The sequence below is a fragment of the Phyllostomus hastatus genome, unplaced genomic scaffold (assembly GCF_019186645.2).
Source record: "Phyllostomus hastatus isolate PE091 unplaced genomic scaffold, TTU_PhHast_1.1 phas_scaffold_585, whole genome shotgun sequence".
In the NCBI taxonomy this organism is placed as follows: Eukaryota; Metazoa; Chordata; class Mammalia; order Chiroptera; family Phyllostomidae; genus Phyllostomus; species Phyllostomus hastatus.
This window is the reverse complement of record NW_025334037.1, coordinates 23,731,403-23,751,982: the sequence shown is the minus strand read 5'-3', so window position 1 is coordinate 23,751,982 and position 20,580 is coordinate 23,731,403. Positions and strand designations below refer to the sequence as shown.

At 40.9% G+C, this 20,580-nt stretch overlaps 1 protein-coding gene across 5 annotated transcripts in view; it reads left to right on the top strand.

The window, feature by feature from the left end:
• Positions 1-20,580, top strand: part of LRRC4C (leucine rich repeat containing 4C) — a 647,198-nt gene that overhangs the window by 560,237 nt on the left and 66,381 nt on the right. Inside the window, exon 5 of one of the 5 annotated variants that reach the window (XM_045825777.1) lies at positions 9,778-9,851. The exons of the other annotated variants lie outside the window; for them this stretch is intronic. The gene's annotated coding sequence lies outside the window, so the exon portion shown is untranslated. The remainder of the gene's footprint in view (positions 1-9,777; positions 9,852-20,580) is intronic. 5 annotated transcript variants of the gene reach the window in all.

The following is a 20,580-nucleotide window of genomic DNA, read 5'->3' as shown; positions in this document are numbered from 1 at the left end:
GAATGCTCTGCACATTTCCCTCTCAGTCCTCTGGCCTCTGGGCTTGCCAAAGAGTGCCTATTCTTTGAGCTCCCTCATTCGGCTTTTTGCCTTCCTAAGCAGTTCTTAATTCTTTCCTTTGTTTCTCTCTTGAATCAGTCCTGAGCTCGGTCCTTTCCCAGACTGTCTTAGTGTTTTTCACTCCATGGGGAAATTTCCATGGGCCTCCTCATATTCATGCAATCAAGGCCAGGGGCAGGTCTTTTTATTTCTTGGACCCAGCAGGGGTTTCCTGCCTGTTTTTGTATGTCATTTTCTGAGTTAATTGGACTAATCAATCTAATGAATTTTCCTGAAGTTGCTCAACAGCCACTGTAGCTCTGAGAGCTATCCGGACTACAGTCTACAGCATGGAGTAAGACAGGTCTGAGTTTAAATTCCCTTCATTCCAACTAACAGTCTGTGTGGGGCTTAAATTTCTTTTTTATGATTTTCTAGGTGTGTGAGTCTGAGCAAATACTTACATTCTCTCTGAGCTCCTCCTTTTCTCATTAGAGATTATATTTGAGACTATATTGTTATCTTTCATGTAGATTGAAGTATTATTAAGTATGTAAAATATATTACAGAAAACTTGGCACATATTAGATGCTCGGTGTAGCAATCAGTAGGAAATACATTAAAATTTTAATTTATTAATGCTTTAATCTCACTCTGTCACTTGATATGAGACCTGCCCCTGCTCACAGCAACCTGAGTAGGGGGATTACGTACCAGAATATCATGATTTATGACAGGAAGAAGACCTTGGGGATGCCTGTTCCAACTAACAATGCTCTTATTGTTTTGCCTACTAGGAAAGGGATTTTCCATAATTTGAAAGAATCTACTTAATATCCTTAGCTACTGAATAGCAGAGCTAAAATGCCTGGCCTCTTGACTCCAATCTGGCGTCCTTTCCCCTGACACAAGTTCCCCACAAATGTATGCCCACAGATAATGCTCATACATCATAACCTCACGGGTGCTGGCAACACCAAGTTTTGTCACATGAGCCAACGTGCCATTCCTTGTGCTCTTACTCAAAAAAGATCAAAATGCAAATGAGTGGGAATCCTTCCTAGGCACAACCTTGAATATCTTCTGATTGTAAGAATTAAGACATTATTTACGGACTTTGCTACTCTAATATTTATTATAAAAAATTACATGAGACTCTCCTTAAAATATCAATCCACTGGTCTTCTGTAAAAACAAGTCAAGAGTTGTTTGTTCTAGTGTGAGTTTTGCCTTTAAGTGTTTTTGTACATTCAGCTTTTGACAAAAGGGCAGGATAGGAAGCAAATGAAGGTGTTGCTGGTATCCTGATACCGAGATGTATCTTATCCAAACCCAGTCTCTGTGGCTTGTGCCTTGTTTTCTGGTTTCCTTTAATTGGTGGTATTTCTACTTAGCCATTTCACTAGAATGTCTCAGTGATTACTCCCCAAGTTATTGTTTCTTCACATGCTGCCGTGAAGTAGTCACATAGCTTGATCACTAAGTATGTGCAGTCTAAATTTTCCTACTTGGATTTCAGTGTAGCTTCCAGTGTTGACTGGATATGGAGTCTTGAGTAAATTATTCAGCATCTCTGCACCTTAGTTTCCTCATCTGAAAAAGTGAAGATCATAATAGTATCCACTTCATAGGGCTGCCATGATGTTTATATCATATATGTAAAGAACATGTATTTTATCTGCATTTAATAAATATGAAGAACTTAATAGAATACCATACTTAGTTGCTATCATTAAAAGCATTGACAAGTATTATCTTTTTGCTGGGAGCTCCACTCGAACTGTACAGACTGGAAGAGATCTCATGATTCATTTAGTAATTCCTGAACATTTAGCTTCCTAGTAGCATCAGAGATTTTTTCATGCTCTCACAGTCCTTGTATTTCCCTTGTGTTTATCTTGCCTACGCCATGTACAAGTTGTCTGTTTTTACAAACTACTAGAAGTCCCCCAAATGAGCATCCAATTACCCTGAGTGCTTTGCTCCTAAATCCACAATAACAAGCATTTAGTTTGTTTTTCATAGCTGTTGTGCTTAATTAATATTTATGCAGAGCTTAGTGAAATCATGAAAATTAGCAGATGTCCTTACCTAAACAAGTGGTGAACATACCAACAATCACGATAAGAACAGTAATGCTACAACAGTACCTATTTTGGATTACTCCAACTCATTACTGAGTCTGGTAAGCAGAGTGTCCTATCTGGTGACTACCCAATCTGGTACATGCCTTGTCAGGCAAATAAACATGCCTCTGAGGATATTTTAAGATGTTAACATGAGGTAAGAACTTTATATAAATGGCAGCGGCACCAGCATACATGGTTTATTCTGTTCCATGGAAAATTCTGGACATATAGTAGTCCCCCTTATCCATGGTTCCCCTTTCTGTGGTTTCAGGTACCTGTAGTCAAAGGCCATTTGAAAATACTAAATGGATAGTGTTCCAGAAACAAACAGTTCATATATTTCAAATTGTGTGCCATTCTGAGGAACGTGATGGAATCTCTCCCCATCCCTCTCCATTCTGCCTGCGATGCAAATCATCCCTTTGTCCAGTGTCTCCACGCTTGTGTTCCAGTAGCCCTCATTTTGCTTAAAAATTACTCCAAAATTCAAGAGTAGTGATGTTAGCTATTCTGATATGCCAAAGAGAAACCATAAAGTGCACATAAGTATAGGAGGAAAAAACAGTCTGGTAAGGTCTGGGACTATCCGTGGTTTCAGGCATTCACCAGGAGCCTGAGAACACATCCTCAGATAAAGGTGAACTACTGTAGAGTGCAGAGTTGATATGATAGTTATTAAAAGTTATAAGGGATGCAGGCTTCTTCTATGCCTCTGTTCTAGTACTCTAACATAAAGTTTTAAGTTTTAAGGTCATAACATGAAGCACAATGGCTGCCAACTCTCCAGCTATTGTGTCTACATTCCAGGAAACAGAAAGGCAAAATGGAGGAAGGACATTATGAAGTTATTTATACTCTGAATTTACTTCTTTAAAGCATCATTCTTGAAACTATCGTAGGACTCTTTGACTTATATTCCATGTGGTCAGAACTTAGTGATATGACTATACCTAGGGACAAAAGATTCTAGGGAATGCAGTCGTTTATTTTGGGGCTCTGTATAGGTCCCAAACTAAAACTAGGATTTTAGAGGAAGAAAGGAAAAATGGCCTTTGGATGGGCAATTAGCCAATTAAATTCTGACCTTTTATTTTAATTTGGTATTTTGTTGCTTCTCCTTGGTACTTTAATTTCTTAGATATATTTACTTCCTATGAAGCATTTTTTTGCAAATTTATTTGAATTCTCTTTATAATTAGTGATTTCTCGTGTTTGTTTTTAAGTTTATTAACATTTAGTACTTGCTTTTAAAAATATCCCAAAAACTTCCTAAGTACATATGCCAAAGAATACAATTTATTTTTTGATTCAGTTTAGTTAACAAAATTTTACTATGTACCTTCTATGTGCCAGGCAATGATTTAGGTACAGGGAATAAAAGAGTAAGCAACACAAAATATCAGCCAACATGGGGCTTACTATTGATGAGGGAAGATAAAAGATAAGCAAATCTATAATATAATGTCAGACTGTGGTAAATAAAGCATAGTAAGGGAGAGTAGGAGTAAGAGAGCTGGAGGAGGAGGAGTACTGTCTTTGACGAGGTGTTCAGGGGAGGATTTACAGCAGAGAAGACAGTAGTAAGAGTGCCCTCAAGGGAAAGTGCTTGAAGAAACTTCTCCCTGTTGTGCTCCCGAAATGCAAGGAGGGCCAGGCAGCTGGACTTCAGGGACTGAGAGTTTTAGGAGTTAAGTTCAACAGGGAGAGAGATCTGGGAGATCTGAGTGCACCAAAGGGGGAGATGATCCCAGTACCTTAAAGAGTGAAGCTAGCATGGTATCTGCAGCCAAAGCAAAACAGAAAATGAAATAACCATTGCCATGTTTGAGTGTCTTCTTTTTCTCTTCTTCAGTTCACCGAGTGTTTAATGATCGCCTACCATGTGGGAGACTCTTCCATTAGGTCCAGAAGATAAAACATGAATATGGAATGTTCTCTGTTGTCATGATGCTTACTTTCTAAAGACTTTGGATCAGCTCAGAAAGTCTTGAGCCCTAAACTTTATAGCTGTGTATCCAGGAGATTTCTTTCTTTTTTCCCCTTTCATGTTCTCTTCTCCTTATTGGAATCTTTATGTACAAAATAAGCCTTGAACACCATAGCTTTATTCTATTTGTCCCCTGTCTTGAAGGCATGCAGAAATCTTAATACTCCATTCTATTCTTGATCTGTCTTGTCTCTTTTCCTAAAGGATCCTGCATTGTGTAAGTTGTACAGAGCTTTTCACATACCACTTCCTTCAACTCGCATGTCCTTCCTCCCTTCTCTGACAAAGTCTAATTCTTCCTTCATGGTGTCTCCTTTGAAAAGATTTCCCTACTTCTTTCCCACAGAGCTAATTGTTTTGATCTGTATTCAACCCGATACTTCTCTTGTATATTAGGCATCATGGTGTATTATCATGATTACGTGCCCATATTCTTCTTTCCCACTGGAATACAGGTTTCTTAAGAATTGAATGCAGTGCTTATTTACTGTGGAAACTCTGCTATCTAGCAAATTTCCTGGCACATATTTAGTGTTTAAATATGTTTGTTGCATTTAAAAAGTGCCCCATTAAAGACAAGACTAAGGTTAATTCTGCACTGTAGAGTAGAGAAAATGCACAGAATGGGTTTTGGTTATGTAATCTCTTTCCTCGAAAAATCATTACTTGAAAGGAAGCTCTCAGCCTTTATCACAAGTTATGTCTAAGTGAAATACGTGTTTTCACATTCCAATTAAATTGGGAACATCATCTACTATTTATATCATCGGAAGCATCTAGTGGCCTCACACTCCTGCATAGTTCTTAAATTGAATTGACTTAGATTTTATCTATGTTATGATGGACAGTAGGCTCACCAGTCTGCTGTGAAACAGCCACCTTGGGGGAAACATAAATCCTAGAACAATCTTATGTTTATGAATGTGTAAGCTTATTTACTAGACCACAAGCTCTTCACTAGACTGTGAACTCCTTCAAGACAGGGAATTACTGTATTTATTCTCGCATGTCCTGTTCAAGTTGTTGGGATCAAGGTGCGTAATCCCCTACCTGAATTTCTTAGGGGACAGTGGTGTGCTGGTCAATGTTTAACAACTGGTTCTCAGAAAACACACACAGACACATACATGTACAAACATAGAAAAGCCCTGATTTGTAGCTCTCTTATTTTCTTCTGTAAATACTCCCACGTTGGATAATCAGTCTACCAAACAGAAATCACTGAGTATGAAGTTGGGAAGAGATTCATACTATTGGCTAAAACAAAAGCTGACTGAAGCACTCAGTGCACTATCACTAGTTGTCTAAATGGATTTAAAAATTCAGATGTTTTCTGATTTGAAGAAGCTAATATGTGAATATAGTATATATTATGCCTTCAGAGGTATGTGGGGTAATAGTTGTAATAAAATACACTGATATTTCTGCATTAAAATAAACAGTTGATGACACTAAGAGACATATAAATGCCAAATATATAAAATAATAGATTTCAGTTTTCAGAGCTTTTTTTTATAGTTACATAGAAAGTATTAAGACTCTGTCCATATTTTAAAAAAGATACTTCAGTGGAAAGCTATTCATGTGCTAGAGCACACCTATCCATGTTGTTCCATCCTAGTCCTGTTCATTGTCTTTAAGCTACTTTGCCCCTCTATAAATTATAGGTAGCTGATGGAAATGCAAATTCTATCTTGGCCAGCAGAATTTCAATTACTTTCCCTCTCCCAGTGGAAAAATTAGTTTGTCTTCATTTGCAAGTTAGCTCAACATTCCTGTACCACATGTAATTTTGTAGTGTTTTGACTTTGACTCTGAACTGGTTTAACAACTTCTTGGCTTTCTTGTATTATAATTGACCATAATTAATTCTGTAAACATGTGTATATTTTTATATGTGCATGAGAGTCATGATTTTACATTTTTGAGTGTTTCCTTTGACACACTATGGGATAACATTAGACATGTTCTAGGCAGCTTCTGAGAGCAGAACAGGGATCGGTGTTGAAACATAGGAAAGGTTTCAGAGTCCAGTAGCATTTTCATGCATGAAGAGCCAGGTGACGTTGGTGTGGGCTTCCCTGGGAGTTTGATTCCCAACACGGGAGTGCTCCACGGAGATGCAGTGCCTCTGACGGCCATATGGAGAAGTTGCTCTGGGACTGGATGAAATGCTTATCTTTAAATTTTGGTTAAGCCTAAGTCATTTTCTGTGGTTCCAGCTTCTTCTCCCTTGAGTATGACTCAGAGGGCATAGAAACGCTCAATGCATCACTAGTTACCTAAGATGACCAGGAGCTTGCGTAAATCCAGATAAAGTTAGGCCTTATTGGTATCTGTATGACTAAGGAATTCATTAAAGTTCTCTTTCAGGAAATCAAGGATGTTTTAATTATAAGAAAAGTAACTTGAAAATCCCTTGACTCTCTCATTCAGTGAAGTCATGAGTCCTGGCTTTATGGGTGATTGTTCCATAGTCACAATTTCCCACAGCCTAGAAATCAACTCCACCTGTGTTTATGTTCCCTTACAGAGTGTTTTTTTTTTTTTTTTAAACACAGCCAAATTCAAGCCCTAAGGCTCAGAGCTCCATGTCATGGTCCTGGGAAAACTGACCCAGGAGAAGTTTCCTTTAGATATTTAAATGATATGTAATATTAGGCTTATCTATGTGGACCCCAAAGGCAGAACTAGAGTCGGTTGGTAGAATTGCTAATGGGAGAATTGTCAGGGGTGAACAAGGAAAGAATGGCTGCCCATAAGTTGCTGGGACCCTTGCTCTTTGTCACAAAGCTCCAAGCATGGGCAGGATGAACACATGAAGGCAGAGATTGTTCCGGCCAAAGTTAAACAGGCAAGGAAGACTATTCAAGGCTGTTGCAGTAAGGGTCAGAGGCTGCAATCAAGTGTCAACTTAACTCCACTGAGAAAGAGGACTTAAGGCTTTTATTAAGGGCTTGAGTGAGCTGTTCCGGAGGTAGGGGCAAGTCATAGCTTTATCTAAAAGAAAAATAAACTTCACATGTCTCTAGGTCAAGGGGTAGTTCTGCAACTTAGAACAAGGTGCCCACCAAAGTTAGGCTTCTACCCTCCTGATGAAATTTGGAAAAGGGGGCACCATCTTCTTTGCTAATGTCATTTCAAAGAGACAGTTTCCAGGTCCTGGAGAAGGATGTTTCTGAGTGACAAGACTGGCAAGACGTTTTTAAAAAATTTTGTGCATCAAAGCATCAGAGAAGATATTTATAATTACAAGTTTTCTAAAGTAAATGCTGTAAAAACTAGGTGATGAGGGTTCTAGAGTCAGGAAGAAAAGCCCGTCTAAAGGGTAATCATGCTGAGGGAATGGTTAAGGCCATGTGGGTCAAACACATGTCATGGATGACATACCTGGAGGTCATGTGTGAACTTTGTGGTTAGAAAGGATCTCTATTACGATACTTTATGAACCTGAAATTTCCTGTGTCCTCAGCTTAGCTTCAAAATCCGGGAAAGAGGGTTTCATGAGGAATTCCACTCATTTAGATAAACGGCATGGAGTCAGCCCCTCCACACTGGGTAGATGAACTGCCCGCCTTTGTAATGACGGAGCTCTAAGGGGTCTAAAGCCTAACTAACATGCGAGCTCCCATTTCCACGCGAGATGCTGTTCCATGACAGTTCCTTTCCCTTCCTTGTGGTTTCTGCATGGCGTTCCTTCATGAGCTCCAATTATTTTTCATTTTCTATTTGTAGAACCCAGACACTTAAATTGTCATCTCTTTGCAGTTGCAGTAACCAACATGAGGGGGAAACATGTGGTGTGGTGCCTCTAATATAAAATTACTAACGTCTACTTTTAGCAACAAAGTATCTTATTTGCTTAGGGAAACCCAGGAATTAGGGAGCTAATTAAATCTAGTCAGTACCCCTCCCCCCATTTTTTTCACCTGAATGGAGGAAAATTGTATAAACCACCTGTATGCTACGAACACCACCTGTATGCTATATATAGTCTTGATAGTATGAGGAAAAGAATCTATCACTAGATTGTGTATTCTTCTCTCTCTTTTTTTAAGATTTTATTTATTTATTTTTAGAGAGAGAAGGGAGGGAGATAGAGAGAGAGAGAGAGAGAAACATCAATGTGCAGTTGCTGAGGGTCATGGCCTGCAACCCAGGCATGTACCCTGACTGGGAATCGAACCTGTGGCGGCAATTTGGTTTGGAGCCCGAGCTCAATCCACTGAGCTACGCCAGTCAGGGGAGTGTGTATTCTTCTCTTGAAAGGCTTTTCGGATATTGTGTGAAGCTTTTGTTTTTATGATACTGTGTAGTTCTTCATTGTATATTAATGTTAATGGAGTCGATGCCCCAAAACTTACAACAGATTCATGTCATTTCAGACTGACTGGAATTGAGGATGGGTGAACTCCAGCCATTTAAGGGAGCCACACATAAAAATACCCAGCACAGAGGAGTGATTGAATTTGCTGATGGAGTCTGCTCAAGGCTTGCTAATTTAGAGAGGCATTTTCAAATATTACAATGACTAGGATTTCCCTGGGGAGTTCACTTGGGCACAGCACATGAATCAGTGTTTAAATGATATTATTTTTAGAATGATTTGCAAAGAAGGATAAACAAGTAAATAGATGATTTCATAATTAATACTGTAAGTACAAATTATTTAAGACCCATTTGTCTTTGTGAGAGAAGCAGCTGAGCCCCCTTCTGTGTCCTGCCCTGCAGGCGGTGAGGTGAAGGGAAATGGTCCCAGAGAAAAGCAGTGAATTTGACTAACAGCTTCCCCAAGAAATGGTCAGGATTTGATCACTGCTGGTCAAAGCTTTGCCCCTTCCCTTCAGGCATGTACCCCTGCAGGCTGGTTTCCAACTGCTCCTCTTCTGGTCCCATAATTGGAATTGATGAATGACCATCATAAAGGAACTGGGGACATTTGTCAAATGCTGTCTTGCTCATAGAGTCAGAAATGGACCCACCATATCGGTGAAAATTAAGCCTATGAAGAGTTTTAGAATTTGGAGCTTCTGAGTTTAACCCAGCTTATGCATTTCACACAAAGAGAAATGAGGCCCACATTGGGGCAGTGACCTGGCTGTGGTAGTATAATTTTGGGCGCACAGAGACAGAGTGATGATCTGGATGTCCTCTCTCTGTCTGGCTTTGCCACCATCTGATGCCATTTCTTTGTGATTGAGTAATTTTCTCAAGGTTAGGGGCTCAGTTGGGGCTGATGTGTGATGGGGACACAGTTGCTAACCAGTTATCCTTTTCAGAATGCTGCCCTCCTTGGACAGCCTCCCTCTGGCCTGTGTACTGGGGAGTCCCTTTTGATGTAATCAGCTAGGTACCCTCAGAGGAAGGCTGTCCTGGTTCTGTATTGAATAAGCATTTCCCACGCATTGTTTTCCTTAAGAAGCCCAACCATCCTATGACTACTGAGCTCTATTGGACATGAGCAAGTGGGAGCCAGAAGTGTTCACACACCTTTCCCGAAATGACACAGCTCAGGAGTGTGGGAACTGGGATTGGAACAAAGATCTCTGTTGATTCTAGCACCTCCATCCTTAGCCAATATTCTGTGCTAATTTGGCCTCATTATCACCCTCATCTGAACAGCTCCTGTAACTGAGTGCAAGGAATGATTCAAACTCTTTGGAGTGAGGGACACCTGAGGTTGCGTTTTCTGCCTGGTAAGCTCTTCCCTCTCTTTCCACCCTCCCCCCCGCCCATGTCAGTGTTTCAGCCTAAGCTTGATCCTTCTCCCCCGACTCACCCCCATGTCACCAAGGGGCACAAACCCCTGTCCTAAAATCATTGCTCCCTCAGGAACTGACATTTCTCTATTCCTAGTTAAGAATGCTTAAAACAGTTGTTGTTCAAAGCGGGCATCTGAATGTCTGTGGGGTTCCTTGGGTCATTCTCACACCTGGCTTGTGTGGGCTCTGTGGGCTTCACTGACTGACCCTTTGAGAAGGAAACCTGAGGCACATGGGTAGAGCTGTTGAAATAGAAAGCGTTCACTCTTACTGCTGAGGGGCAAAATAGAAAGCCTCTCTCTTCTAGTCTGTTTGGGAAGATAAAGTAAAAGGCTTCATTTCTTTGAAATAGAAGGAAAGAATTGTTTACCTTTATTGCTGTACCTAGTAAGAGGGATGGATGCATTTCCTTTTACAAAGGAAAAAATTAGTTTAAAAAAACAACGAGCAAGTCGGAGGAAGAGTGAGATGATGAGGAGAGAAGCAAGAGCTCTGTGGATTGATGCTTTCAAATATCTCATTTGCAAACTGAACTCTAAAGAAGATGAGCTTGGTCCTCCCTCAACTCCCATGGCCAAGTGCGAGGTCCAAGGCTGAGGCTGACAGATTCAGGCAGTTTGGTGGGTCCTTTCTGCCTTGTGTGCCCTTGGGATGGGATGCGACAGGATGAGATGCGATGGGATGGTGTGCAGTGTGCCCACACTTTTGCATACCTGGAATCAAGACCTTTCTCTACCTGGTTTTGTCTGTCTGTCTGTCTCTCTCTCTCTGCCTCTCTCTCCCTCCCTCTCCTACACACACGTGCACATGTGCTTGCATTACATAAATACACTGCACTCTTACCCAACACGTTGCATAAAGGTCTGTTCAGCCAGTGACTTCACAGAGGGCACACTTTCTCAGGACTGGCTGTGGTTTGTTTTGTGGGGGAACCAAGAGAAAGTCCTGACCTGGGGGAGGACAGATTTAGTGCTCAAGGGTCATCTGGCCAATCCAGCTCCCCCAGGGTATTTGTTTATACTTATCCAAATTGTGAAATTCTACAAAACTAGAACTGTGCTATTTGCAAACCTAGGATTCTTATTTTCAAAAGCAATAAGAGTTTTAATTATCAAGCAGGGGACATTGGGCCACAGAGGTCATTGGTTCTGAATTCAAATTCCATCACCTGCATTTCTGTGTGGCCTTAGGCCAATTACTCTGTCCAAATTTGCTTTCAATTTTCTAGGAAAATAGTACCTACTCCATGGGGTCCTCTAGGAGAACATCTGAGGCTGATTCTCGTATGCTGCAGTTCCTGTACTTTCTGCAAGAAAATTTCTCACAAGGGAAACTATTTGGGAAATGAAATTAACAACAGATGAAAAAAAAGTCAGATTTTGGCTATCTTAAAGGGATAGTATATAATTAAACTCTAGAATATCCTTGTAAAATGACCAGTCATTTCTACCCCACTAGTTAAGCTATTATCTTGCCTGGTCTTTCTGGTGAAATCTAATCACTCCCTCAAGCTGAATTAAAGAGGAAAAAGGGAATCCTTTCAAAATTAAAGTCTAGTGAGTCACTTTGTAGCTCAAAACCAATGGCTCATTTCAATCAGGGAAGAACCTGATTCTTGATACGCAAGGCTCTATGCAGTCTGATGCCACCTCCCCCAAGAACCATAATAAAAGTGACCCTTTTGCCCTTAACTTTCAATTCCTTACCTTCATTTGCTTTTCCTGCTTCAAAACTTTTGTACTTGTCTTTCAGCTGCCCAAACATTTATCTTCGATATCCCTGTTGGGGAGTATATCCCCAATGTATACTCCCTCACCTCCTTCTGGGGAGATCATTGCAGAAGGCAATCCTGTCCAGTTTGTAATTTTGTAATCATCATTTATGAGAGTGTCCATTTCTGACCTTGTGGCCCATCTGAAGTCCCCTTTGGCTCTGTTTGTTACCCTGGCACCAACCAGCCTCTATTTAGAAAGCTTGCTGAATAAGCAGGCTGGCAGAATGTAAATACATGTAGAATTATTCCATATTTCAGAACCAGAAAGGCCCATGGACACGGGTGGGTGGATATGCTAAATAAAACCTGGCATGAATCTTAACCTAGAATTGGAATTTAAAACCGAAGTTTATTTGAGCTTCAAAATGAACTTCCTTTATCTCTCTCCAAGGAATAGATAAATAATATATAAAAATCGATTGCATTTGATGGTGCATCACATGCTGTCTAGGGATATTTGCATTCATATTATAAGAATACTTGTGGAGGATCTGTATATCTCATATCAATTGTTAATTAGTAAGGAAGGTAACTGAATGGATGAGCTTAGATCTCCGTTCAGGCAAGTGTGTAATGGGACTGTGGTGGATCTCTGCTGAAAATAGATGGCTGTAGATTTACGTAGAGTCAGACCTTACTCTTTTCACAGTGAGTATGTAGGTAAACGGTGTGTAGTGTGTATGAGTGTGTCTATCTCTGTACTCATTTGTCTGTGTACTTATAAGCAACCAAAGCACAGGAATATTTAATAAAACATTATGTTTTAAGTAATGTTATAAAACATTAACACCTGCTTCTTCCTCTCTCCTTCCCTTCCTTTCTTCTCTCCCAACTATTCATTCAGTGAGTAAGGGGGTACCTGCCATAAAAAGCCCTCACCCTATCACCTCTGCCGCTGCCACTTTCTCTGGAACATGAACTTTCCCCCACTTACCCCACTTTATTGAAAGTGCTGATAAAGTAATCAGCTCCCTCTTATTAAATACAAGCCCTGTAAGAACAGTGATCATGTCATGTTGCATTTTGAAGAAATGGCATAGCACCTATATTTAACATGGTATGTAATATGGGCTTACTAATACTTGCTTGACGGATGGCCCCCGTGCTAACTAGATGAGAAGCGCTATGCTGGTCCCTAAAAGACCTTTATTATCAGAAAGAGCCTTGGTCTCCCAGGAGCTTGCAATTTTGTGGTGCAGATAAAACATATTATCCAAGCATCGAATGCAATAAACATGTTACAAGAAACAACACGATTGCCGTAATCGGTATCGTTGCAATAGCCAGAGCCTGTGGGCTGTTCCACCGAGGATGACAGGGTAGAACTAAAATGGAAAGAAAGGGGGCAATGTGGCAGGACAGCGAGTGTCCTGTGAGGCTCCATCCCGCCAATGCAGTGGGTCCCTGCAAAGAATTAGTGGTAAGAACATTTGGCTTAAAGGGTCCAAAGTTGTAAATGTGAGTTGAGCTGCAGGGCTCACATTCCAGCAGCTGCAGGGAAGCCTTCATCATTTCTGAGCAATGAAAGGACATGATGGAGCCACCTTTTTAATGAGATTAATATCTGGCCACTGAGGGCAGTGTGGATTATCTGTTGGCAAATAAAGTATATTTTTTGTGTGAACCTGTAAATTGATATGATAGGTGAGTGCCAGTCTAGTTAATTATAATCTGCCATCGGTCAGATAAGCAGGTAAATGAAGGGGGCTAATCTTGAGGTTAGCACAATTTATGGAGGCTCGAGCTCAAGTGCTACATGTGAGAGAATTATTAGTGCCGGAAGCTTCAGTGTACACAACATTAATTTTTCAAGCAGAAATAAACTTCTCCTTTAATCTCATAGTTTGTGTTTCTAAGTGAGGCTAATAGAATATAGAGTACCTTGTTTGAGATTAGTTATTTTGTTTTTGTTGGGGGTGAGGCATGTTTTGAACCCCTTCAATATCCCAATAGTGTTGAGATACCCATTAAACACAGTTTGACACATTAGAAAAAATGCAGACTCCACAGGTGGCTATCTGTATGTTAGTGACAGCCCGGTCTTTACTGGTAATCTTGGGTAAGTCATGACTGTAGCTCAATTTGCTATAATTAGTGCCATTGTAGGATCATTATAAGGACTGCATATGTAGACTAATTAGCCCTTTTAACATGATAACAATGGTTAATATGCACCAACTCTGTGCTAGACACTGTGCTCAGACTTCAAGTTCATTATCTCAGCTAACTGAATGGATACTTTAGCAAAGTCTTAGATCTACTTCATCCCTGTGAGAAATGATCCCCATGATGAGAATTGTATGTGTTGCTGTTTTTTTTCCTGAGCCATTGTGTCCATGGGTGCCTGTGTGGAAATGGATGTGTGTGTTGTGTGGAAGGGAGGGAAATGAAAGATGACTAAATGCTTCAAGGTAGGTTACAGGTGAAGGGACAGCTAAGAGGTTCATTGCTGATCAAGCGATGGGCCAGTTTACATGACGCAATAGATTTTGATTTTGGGTTTCCCATTTATTTCTTTGTTCAGCCCCAAAAGATGCTGGCTGGTTTTTGTCACTGTCCACCAGGTTTGAGACTGGCTTCCCTAATTGGATCATACATGCTGTAGAATTAATCTCTTCCCTGAGGGTTTTGTTACTTTATGTCCCAGATTTTCATTTTGTCTGTATTATCCCTGTTTCTCCCTTCTTGTCTGTGCTACACCTTTACTCAGCTTTTCTCGTTAAAGCATTAGTCCACTTGCCTGCTGAATTCTTACCCATACTGAGTTCAAAGCTCCTGCTAGACATAGTTTAGTTAGCAATGTATTCCAAATTTCTTGAAGTGGGGAGGGAAAATGCTTTCTGAAAAGCTTTGGGATTCTTTAAGATTTGTTACCCATGATTCAGGAAAAGTGTCATTGGCAGCCAAAATATAAATTTGCTTTTACATAGGACACTATATAGCTTTTTACTGAAGTATATTGGGAATTTCATTTGTGCTGATTTTTTGACAAATTGCTCAGCTTCATGAATGCTTCATATCTCCCCATTCTAGCCTTGTTCGTTGTCTCTCAGAGGAGGACTACTCAAATGCCCTTTGTGGCGTGGGATTCAAGGAAATCTTACAACTTTTTACTTAATTATTCTGGGAATATTTCACATATCAATATGCTCAACATCTTTTATATTTATAATAGTGTCCATAGTGTTCTCATAAACCATACATAACTGATCCACAGAGTTCTATAACTTATGGAATTTTAGACCAAAAATCAAGCACAACTTTAGGGAATGTGTGAACTATGAATGGCAAATAAGCTTCACTCTGAATGCCAACTCTGATTGATACGCTGTTTATCTAAGTTGCTTTGATGAGGATGACTTTTGACTCCACCCAGCTTACATGATCGATTAATGATGGCTGCCATGTGACCGGAGAAAGAATTTCTGCAGTCATGCAAGGGACTTTATAGCTGCCCCCATTTGAAAGAAAACACTGAGGCAGAGAGAATTTGTATGACTGGCACATTTAGAGTGTGGAGTACATGTTTGTTTAGACTGCACATGTGAAATGGTAGAACATATATTTTGAAAGTAGAATTCAATTCCGGAAGTTGGAAAAAAGTAGGGAAGTAATTCGTTGATAAAGACTTTTATACTTGAGCCTCCTCACTGTCAGCTGGGTGGGTGGTTATGTTTCTGGGAGGTGCTCAAGCACCTGGCCTCCGTGTGACATTAACCTGGGTTGGAATTCTGACTTCCACCTCTTTGAGCTCCCTTTTTCTCAACTCTGAAATTACATATTGGGTTGGTTGATTGGATGTATGTTGATTTACATGTTCAGCTGCTTGGTGTTAAAGCTTAACAACAGGAGTAGCTGTTGTTATCCCACGCTAGATCAGAACACTAATGAAAGACATCATGGATTTGCAAACAGTGCAAGCTCCCTTTGATGTACGTCTTTCCTTCATGGAAATGGGACAGGAGTGGCTTTTGAAAATCTTTTGGGAAAAATGACTTAAAAGTGAAGCATAGTGTTTCTATTAATATCACATTTTGTTTTTATTCTCCAGTACCCAGATGCTGAATCCTTACTGTCTGAATAACATCCCCAGGTGAAATCTTCCCATGTTTTAGTGATTTCATTAGTATCCTATCCCTGTTTCCTTCAAGAATCTTCACTTATATTAAAAATCTGTGTTCAAAGCCTGTCTAAACAAGAAGGTGACTTTTCAGGTTCACGTTCTAATTGATAGTACAAACTGGTAATTAAATACATCTGTGTCTATCAAACCATCTCTAGAATTAAGCAGTTCAGCTGTGCTCCAGTGAGCCACATGACAGAGCTGATCAGTAATGGCAGAAAGATAGAATTTGTCCTTTGTCCAATGGTTCCCAAATCTGGCAGAACCTCAGAATCTCCTTGAGGAACTTATAAACATTATTTCATTTTTCTTTCTTCCCCACCCCCAAAACTAATGCTCTAAAAATTTGAATTAAGATAGAAATAAGACCATGAGGTCAAATGAGAGTTTCAGGTAGATGGCCTAAACCTGAGGCCCCAGCGGGAATAGAGACCTGGCTACCATCCAGAAGGGGAAAAGCAGGCAGGCTAGATTTGTCGACACACAGTCATATTCCGCCATTACATAATAAATTTTCCCTGATGCAAGAGCATTTAAGAGATTGAAAGAAAGCCTTCAGGACTGTTTGAGGTAATTGAATGCCAAAATGTATTCCCTGGAGAAGTTATGACTCAATAGGGCATCAGAGACTTGCACAGGTTTGCAAGCAGGAAGCCGCTGTGCCAGTGGTTGCATCCCCTCCATGTGCTGCCATCGAGGTCCATTTGGAAGCCTCTTTCCAGGAATGAAGACTGCAATTTGCATTTGGTGTCAGATGTAAATATTTATCTCTATAAAATATTTTTCCCTGTTTTAGGATAGTAGCTGCCTAGTTTATAGAGCACAGAAAGGAAATTTCAGTGTCATCTGCACTAATTTTGAACTGAGCAATTGCTGCTATAATTTAAATCTTTTGTGCTCAAATCTATCAAAACCATAAAAATGGTAATAAAAGTATATGTGAATAGAAACGTTCACAGTGGTAGAGTGATACAAACTCAATACAAGAAAATATCTTTAAGCCCATGCAAAAAAGAAAAACAGTTTGGTATTTCTCTTTATATTTTTGGTAATAGAACCTCTAGGAACAAACATCTATCTTGATTTTTACTAAACATTGCATCCTTTGATGCCACATATATTATGTTCATGTAGGTCTTCTGTAGTCAAATCTATAAGGAAAGTTATTGAAATATATAGAGAGGTATAGGATGAATCTTTTTGCCAATACAATTTGGCATTTTAAGACCCAAAGAATATCAGAATTTCAGTTTGCTTTTTATAACCAAGACCTTTGCATTTTAAAAAAGTAACTCAAGGTTCAAGAGCAGAAGCAATACTATTTGATTCTTGGTGATAGTTCATCTTTGCCGTTTTGTTCCTGACAAAATTGCCTTCTTAGAGCTTCTGGCTAGATTTTGTGTCTTCTTTCAGTGTTCACTTTAAAAGAGTTATCTAATTAGTTATTTTACATTTGGCTGTGGACAGTAGGTCTTTAAACCTGAGCACTGCACCCCAAAAGAAGATTCTTGACTATTCTTTCTTCTTTCATTCTCTCCCTCTCTTTTCTCTCCCTCTCTCCCTCCCTCCCTCCCTCCCTCCCTCCCTCTCCCTCTCTCTCTCTCTCTCTCTCTCTCTCTCTCTCTCTCTCTCCCTCTCTCTCTCTCTCTCTCTCCCCCCACTTTTTTCCTCCCTCCCTCATGCATTTTTCCCCTAAAGGCTGATTTCTGAAGTGAGAGGTGGAATGTTACATCTGTTCTCTACAGGGTATTGATTGTAAAACTCCTTCATCTATGAAAGTCATTTGGAATCCTCTCTCCACCCAAGTGATGGAGAAACTGATTTTATGCTCCAGGAGGTGGCAGCATGCTATAGGAAGGGCAAAGGGAATAAGGGAATGATCCAAACATCTGACTTGTAAAAGGCCCTTGAGTTTTCCTTGCCTCACCTTCCTCCTGTGCAGACACCAAAGGAGGCTGGGCTGGTTCCTCTCCAGGGGGCTTCTCGGTGGTGTCAGTATCTAAGGTGCTTGAAACTGGCTGCTCCTTTCAGATGGGAGGCAGCTTTGTGGGCAGAGAAGGGGATGGGAGATGGTATTGCACTTCGCTCGGTTTGATATCCCGCAAGTTGGAACTGGCCTTAAGGGGGCTGCCCGTCCAAACACTCACACACAAAACAGATGAATAGAAATGCAGGACTCTTAACATCTGTAGTGAAAAACATTGATTCAACTGCTCAAAAAAAAATAATCCTCCCGAAAAGCATTTCACCTTGAAGTGTTCTCATCTGCAGGAGAGTATGCCCCTGCTACTCTGGAGCTGTGCTAAGAGTTCACATGTAATTTTGCATTTGGCACAGAGCCAGCTGGCAGAGCCAAGAGAGAAGTCAGAGTTCAGGCTTCCTTAGGTATCCCCCACCTCTTCCACTGCTGAGTGGCTGGAATCTTTTTCCTCAGACAGGGAGACACGATCCGATTTGAGCCTCAGGCGGTCACTGTGGCTCCTTTGTGGGCTTCCGTGCTTGGCAGAAGATTGCTATATCTTGACTGAAATGTGTCAGTGCAGCTGTAGCTGCCACCCCCCTGGCACAGCCCTGCCACTCTCGAGCCACAGAGGGCATCCTGAATAAAATGCTTCCTGACAGAGGGGCCCCAGCCACACAGAGAGATCAAGTGGCAGCCTGCATAAGGGTGAGAGGATTTGCTTAAGAGGAGACACTAAATCTGTCCATCAGCATCTTTCCCTCATGGAGCCTGGAGACCAAAATGGTGGAAATGTCAGAGAGAGATGAGCATTGGGGGAACCCACCTTTCCCAGCAGTGATGTTCATCCATTGCATGGGCTTGCAGGGATCTGCTGTAAAATGTGGCTGCCCCACAGCCCAGGGCAGTGTGCATTTAGCAGAGCAAAGCTCGCATTGACCATGTCTTCAGAAGAAGAAAATTTAAAGATGAGGGTCACTCAGAGACTGAGGCATCATAGAATCTGTGTGATAGTGCAGAGAGGACATCCAGTTTCCAAGGCCTCCAGCTGCACTAGGGACTCTAAGAAAAACCTTTGTGCTTTGTATTTCATGGGCTTAATAATACCTAATTCAGGAAGATTTGGTCTGGGAAGGAGATGGAAGGAAGAACGGACACCCTTGTCACTGTCCTATTCTTCATCCATCCAGTGTATCTGTGTCTTTCTTCTCCCTGGTGTCCTTGCTGGGAGAAAAAAAAAATAAAAAGAAAGCCTACAATCCAAAAACAGGAGATTCAGGAGAAATGCCTAGATTCTCAGAGAAATAAGAACAGCATCAAGCAAAACTGTGAAATAGGATACATCTAGTTTACAACATCTTGGACTCCCTGTTTTGTGTCTTTGATTGTTAAATGGGGCATCCATTCATTTATTCAGACACCCATGAGTTCATTCAACAAATTGTTGTTGAGTATCTGCTTTGGGCGAGACCCCATGTAGAGGAACCTAGAATAGTGAAGGAGAAACAACCAGGTCACTGCTTCCTAGAGGTTCTTTACAAACAAATAAATATACAAGCAAGTTAAATTCAGATTTCAGGAAGTGCCACATAAGAAATAAATGTGCTGGTATAGTAACTAATAACTGGGAGCAGCAGGGAGAAGGGAGGATGCTTGGCATGTGGAGGGTGGAGAAGGCTTCTCTGAAGACAGGAGAGGACTGAGGAGAATGAGCTACCCAGGGAAGGGGGAGGGAAAGGGGGAGAACATTGCAGGCCCCTAGGTATTATCATGCTCTCAGATACGGAGGGAACTGTGCTTCTGATGAGCACCCTTACTCAGGACCTGAGGTGCCCGATTTTGTCTCCCTTACTTTCTAACTATGTTACCTTGGGCAGATTTCTTCACCTCTCACACGTGCTGTTTCTTTGTCTGAAAAATGGGGATGATAGAAGCTATAAGCTACACATTGAAGGTTATTTCTGTATCAGATGAAAAATTGGCACAATGCCTGGTACTTTGTAGATGCTTAACAGATCTTAGTTGTCTTTTTCACTTCACCACATTTTAATTCAAATTCCTAACTAGAGTATCAGTTGCTGTTTTTCCCAGAGACGGTAGCATGAAGGGTGAGATAGTGCCATGCTGGTTCTCTGCTTGAGGAAGGTTGAGGCTGTGTGGGGTGACACAGAATCCTTTCTTGGGCTCTTGAAGTCAAGTTTTGTTGACAATGGTCTACAATTTATGTTAAGCCCTGGCAGCTGGAAGTTATGGTTTTCAGCCCCACCATCCTTTGTCTTTGGGTAATTAAGTTCAAGGTCCCATGTTTAAGTCCCATGCTTGCTTGGGAAAATGGCAGTACTGACAGTGAGCCTTTTTCCTGTAGCAGCTTCCCAGCCTCCTTGCTACGTCCCTTTCTCCACCTCCACAAACCCCACTGCTCCTCCTAAAATCACCCACCCTGTGTCCCGCCACTGTCCTTGGCTGCCCCTCAATCCAGGTGTTCACTGACAACAGATTCCTACTGATAGTTTCCCCAATAAGGTTTTATGTTTGCCATAGAACTGGTTTAAAACCCACTTTGCACACTTTATTTAAATGTTATTGTGTGATGAAGTCCCTTCTGAGATGAGTTGGAATTTGTGAAAAAGAAGGCAACCTGTGAGCACAGGCTGTCCCAACAAGAAGACAATGAGAAATAATTGACCCTTCCTAACTGAAGATTCTCGGCCATGAGAGTATATATCCTCCCTCTACAGATGAAGTTGTCAGTTATCTGATCATTCCTGCCCCTTCTCTTCTTTTGAGGCAGGAAACAGGTGTGAGT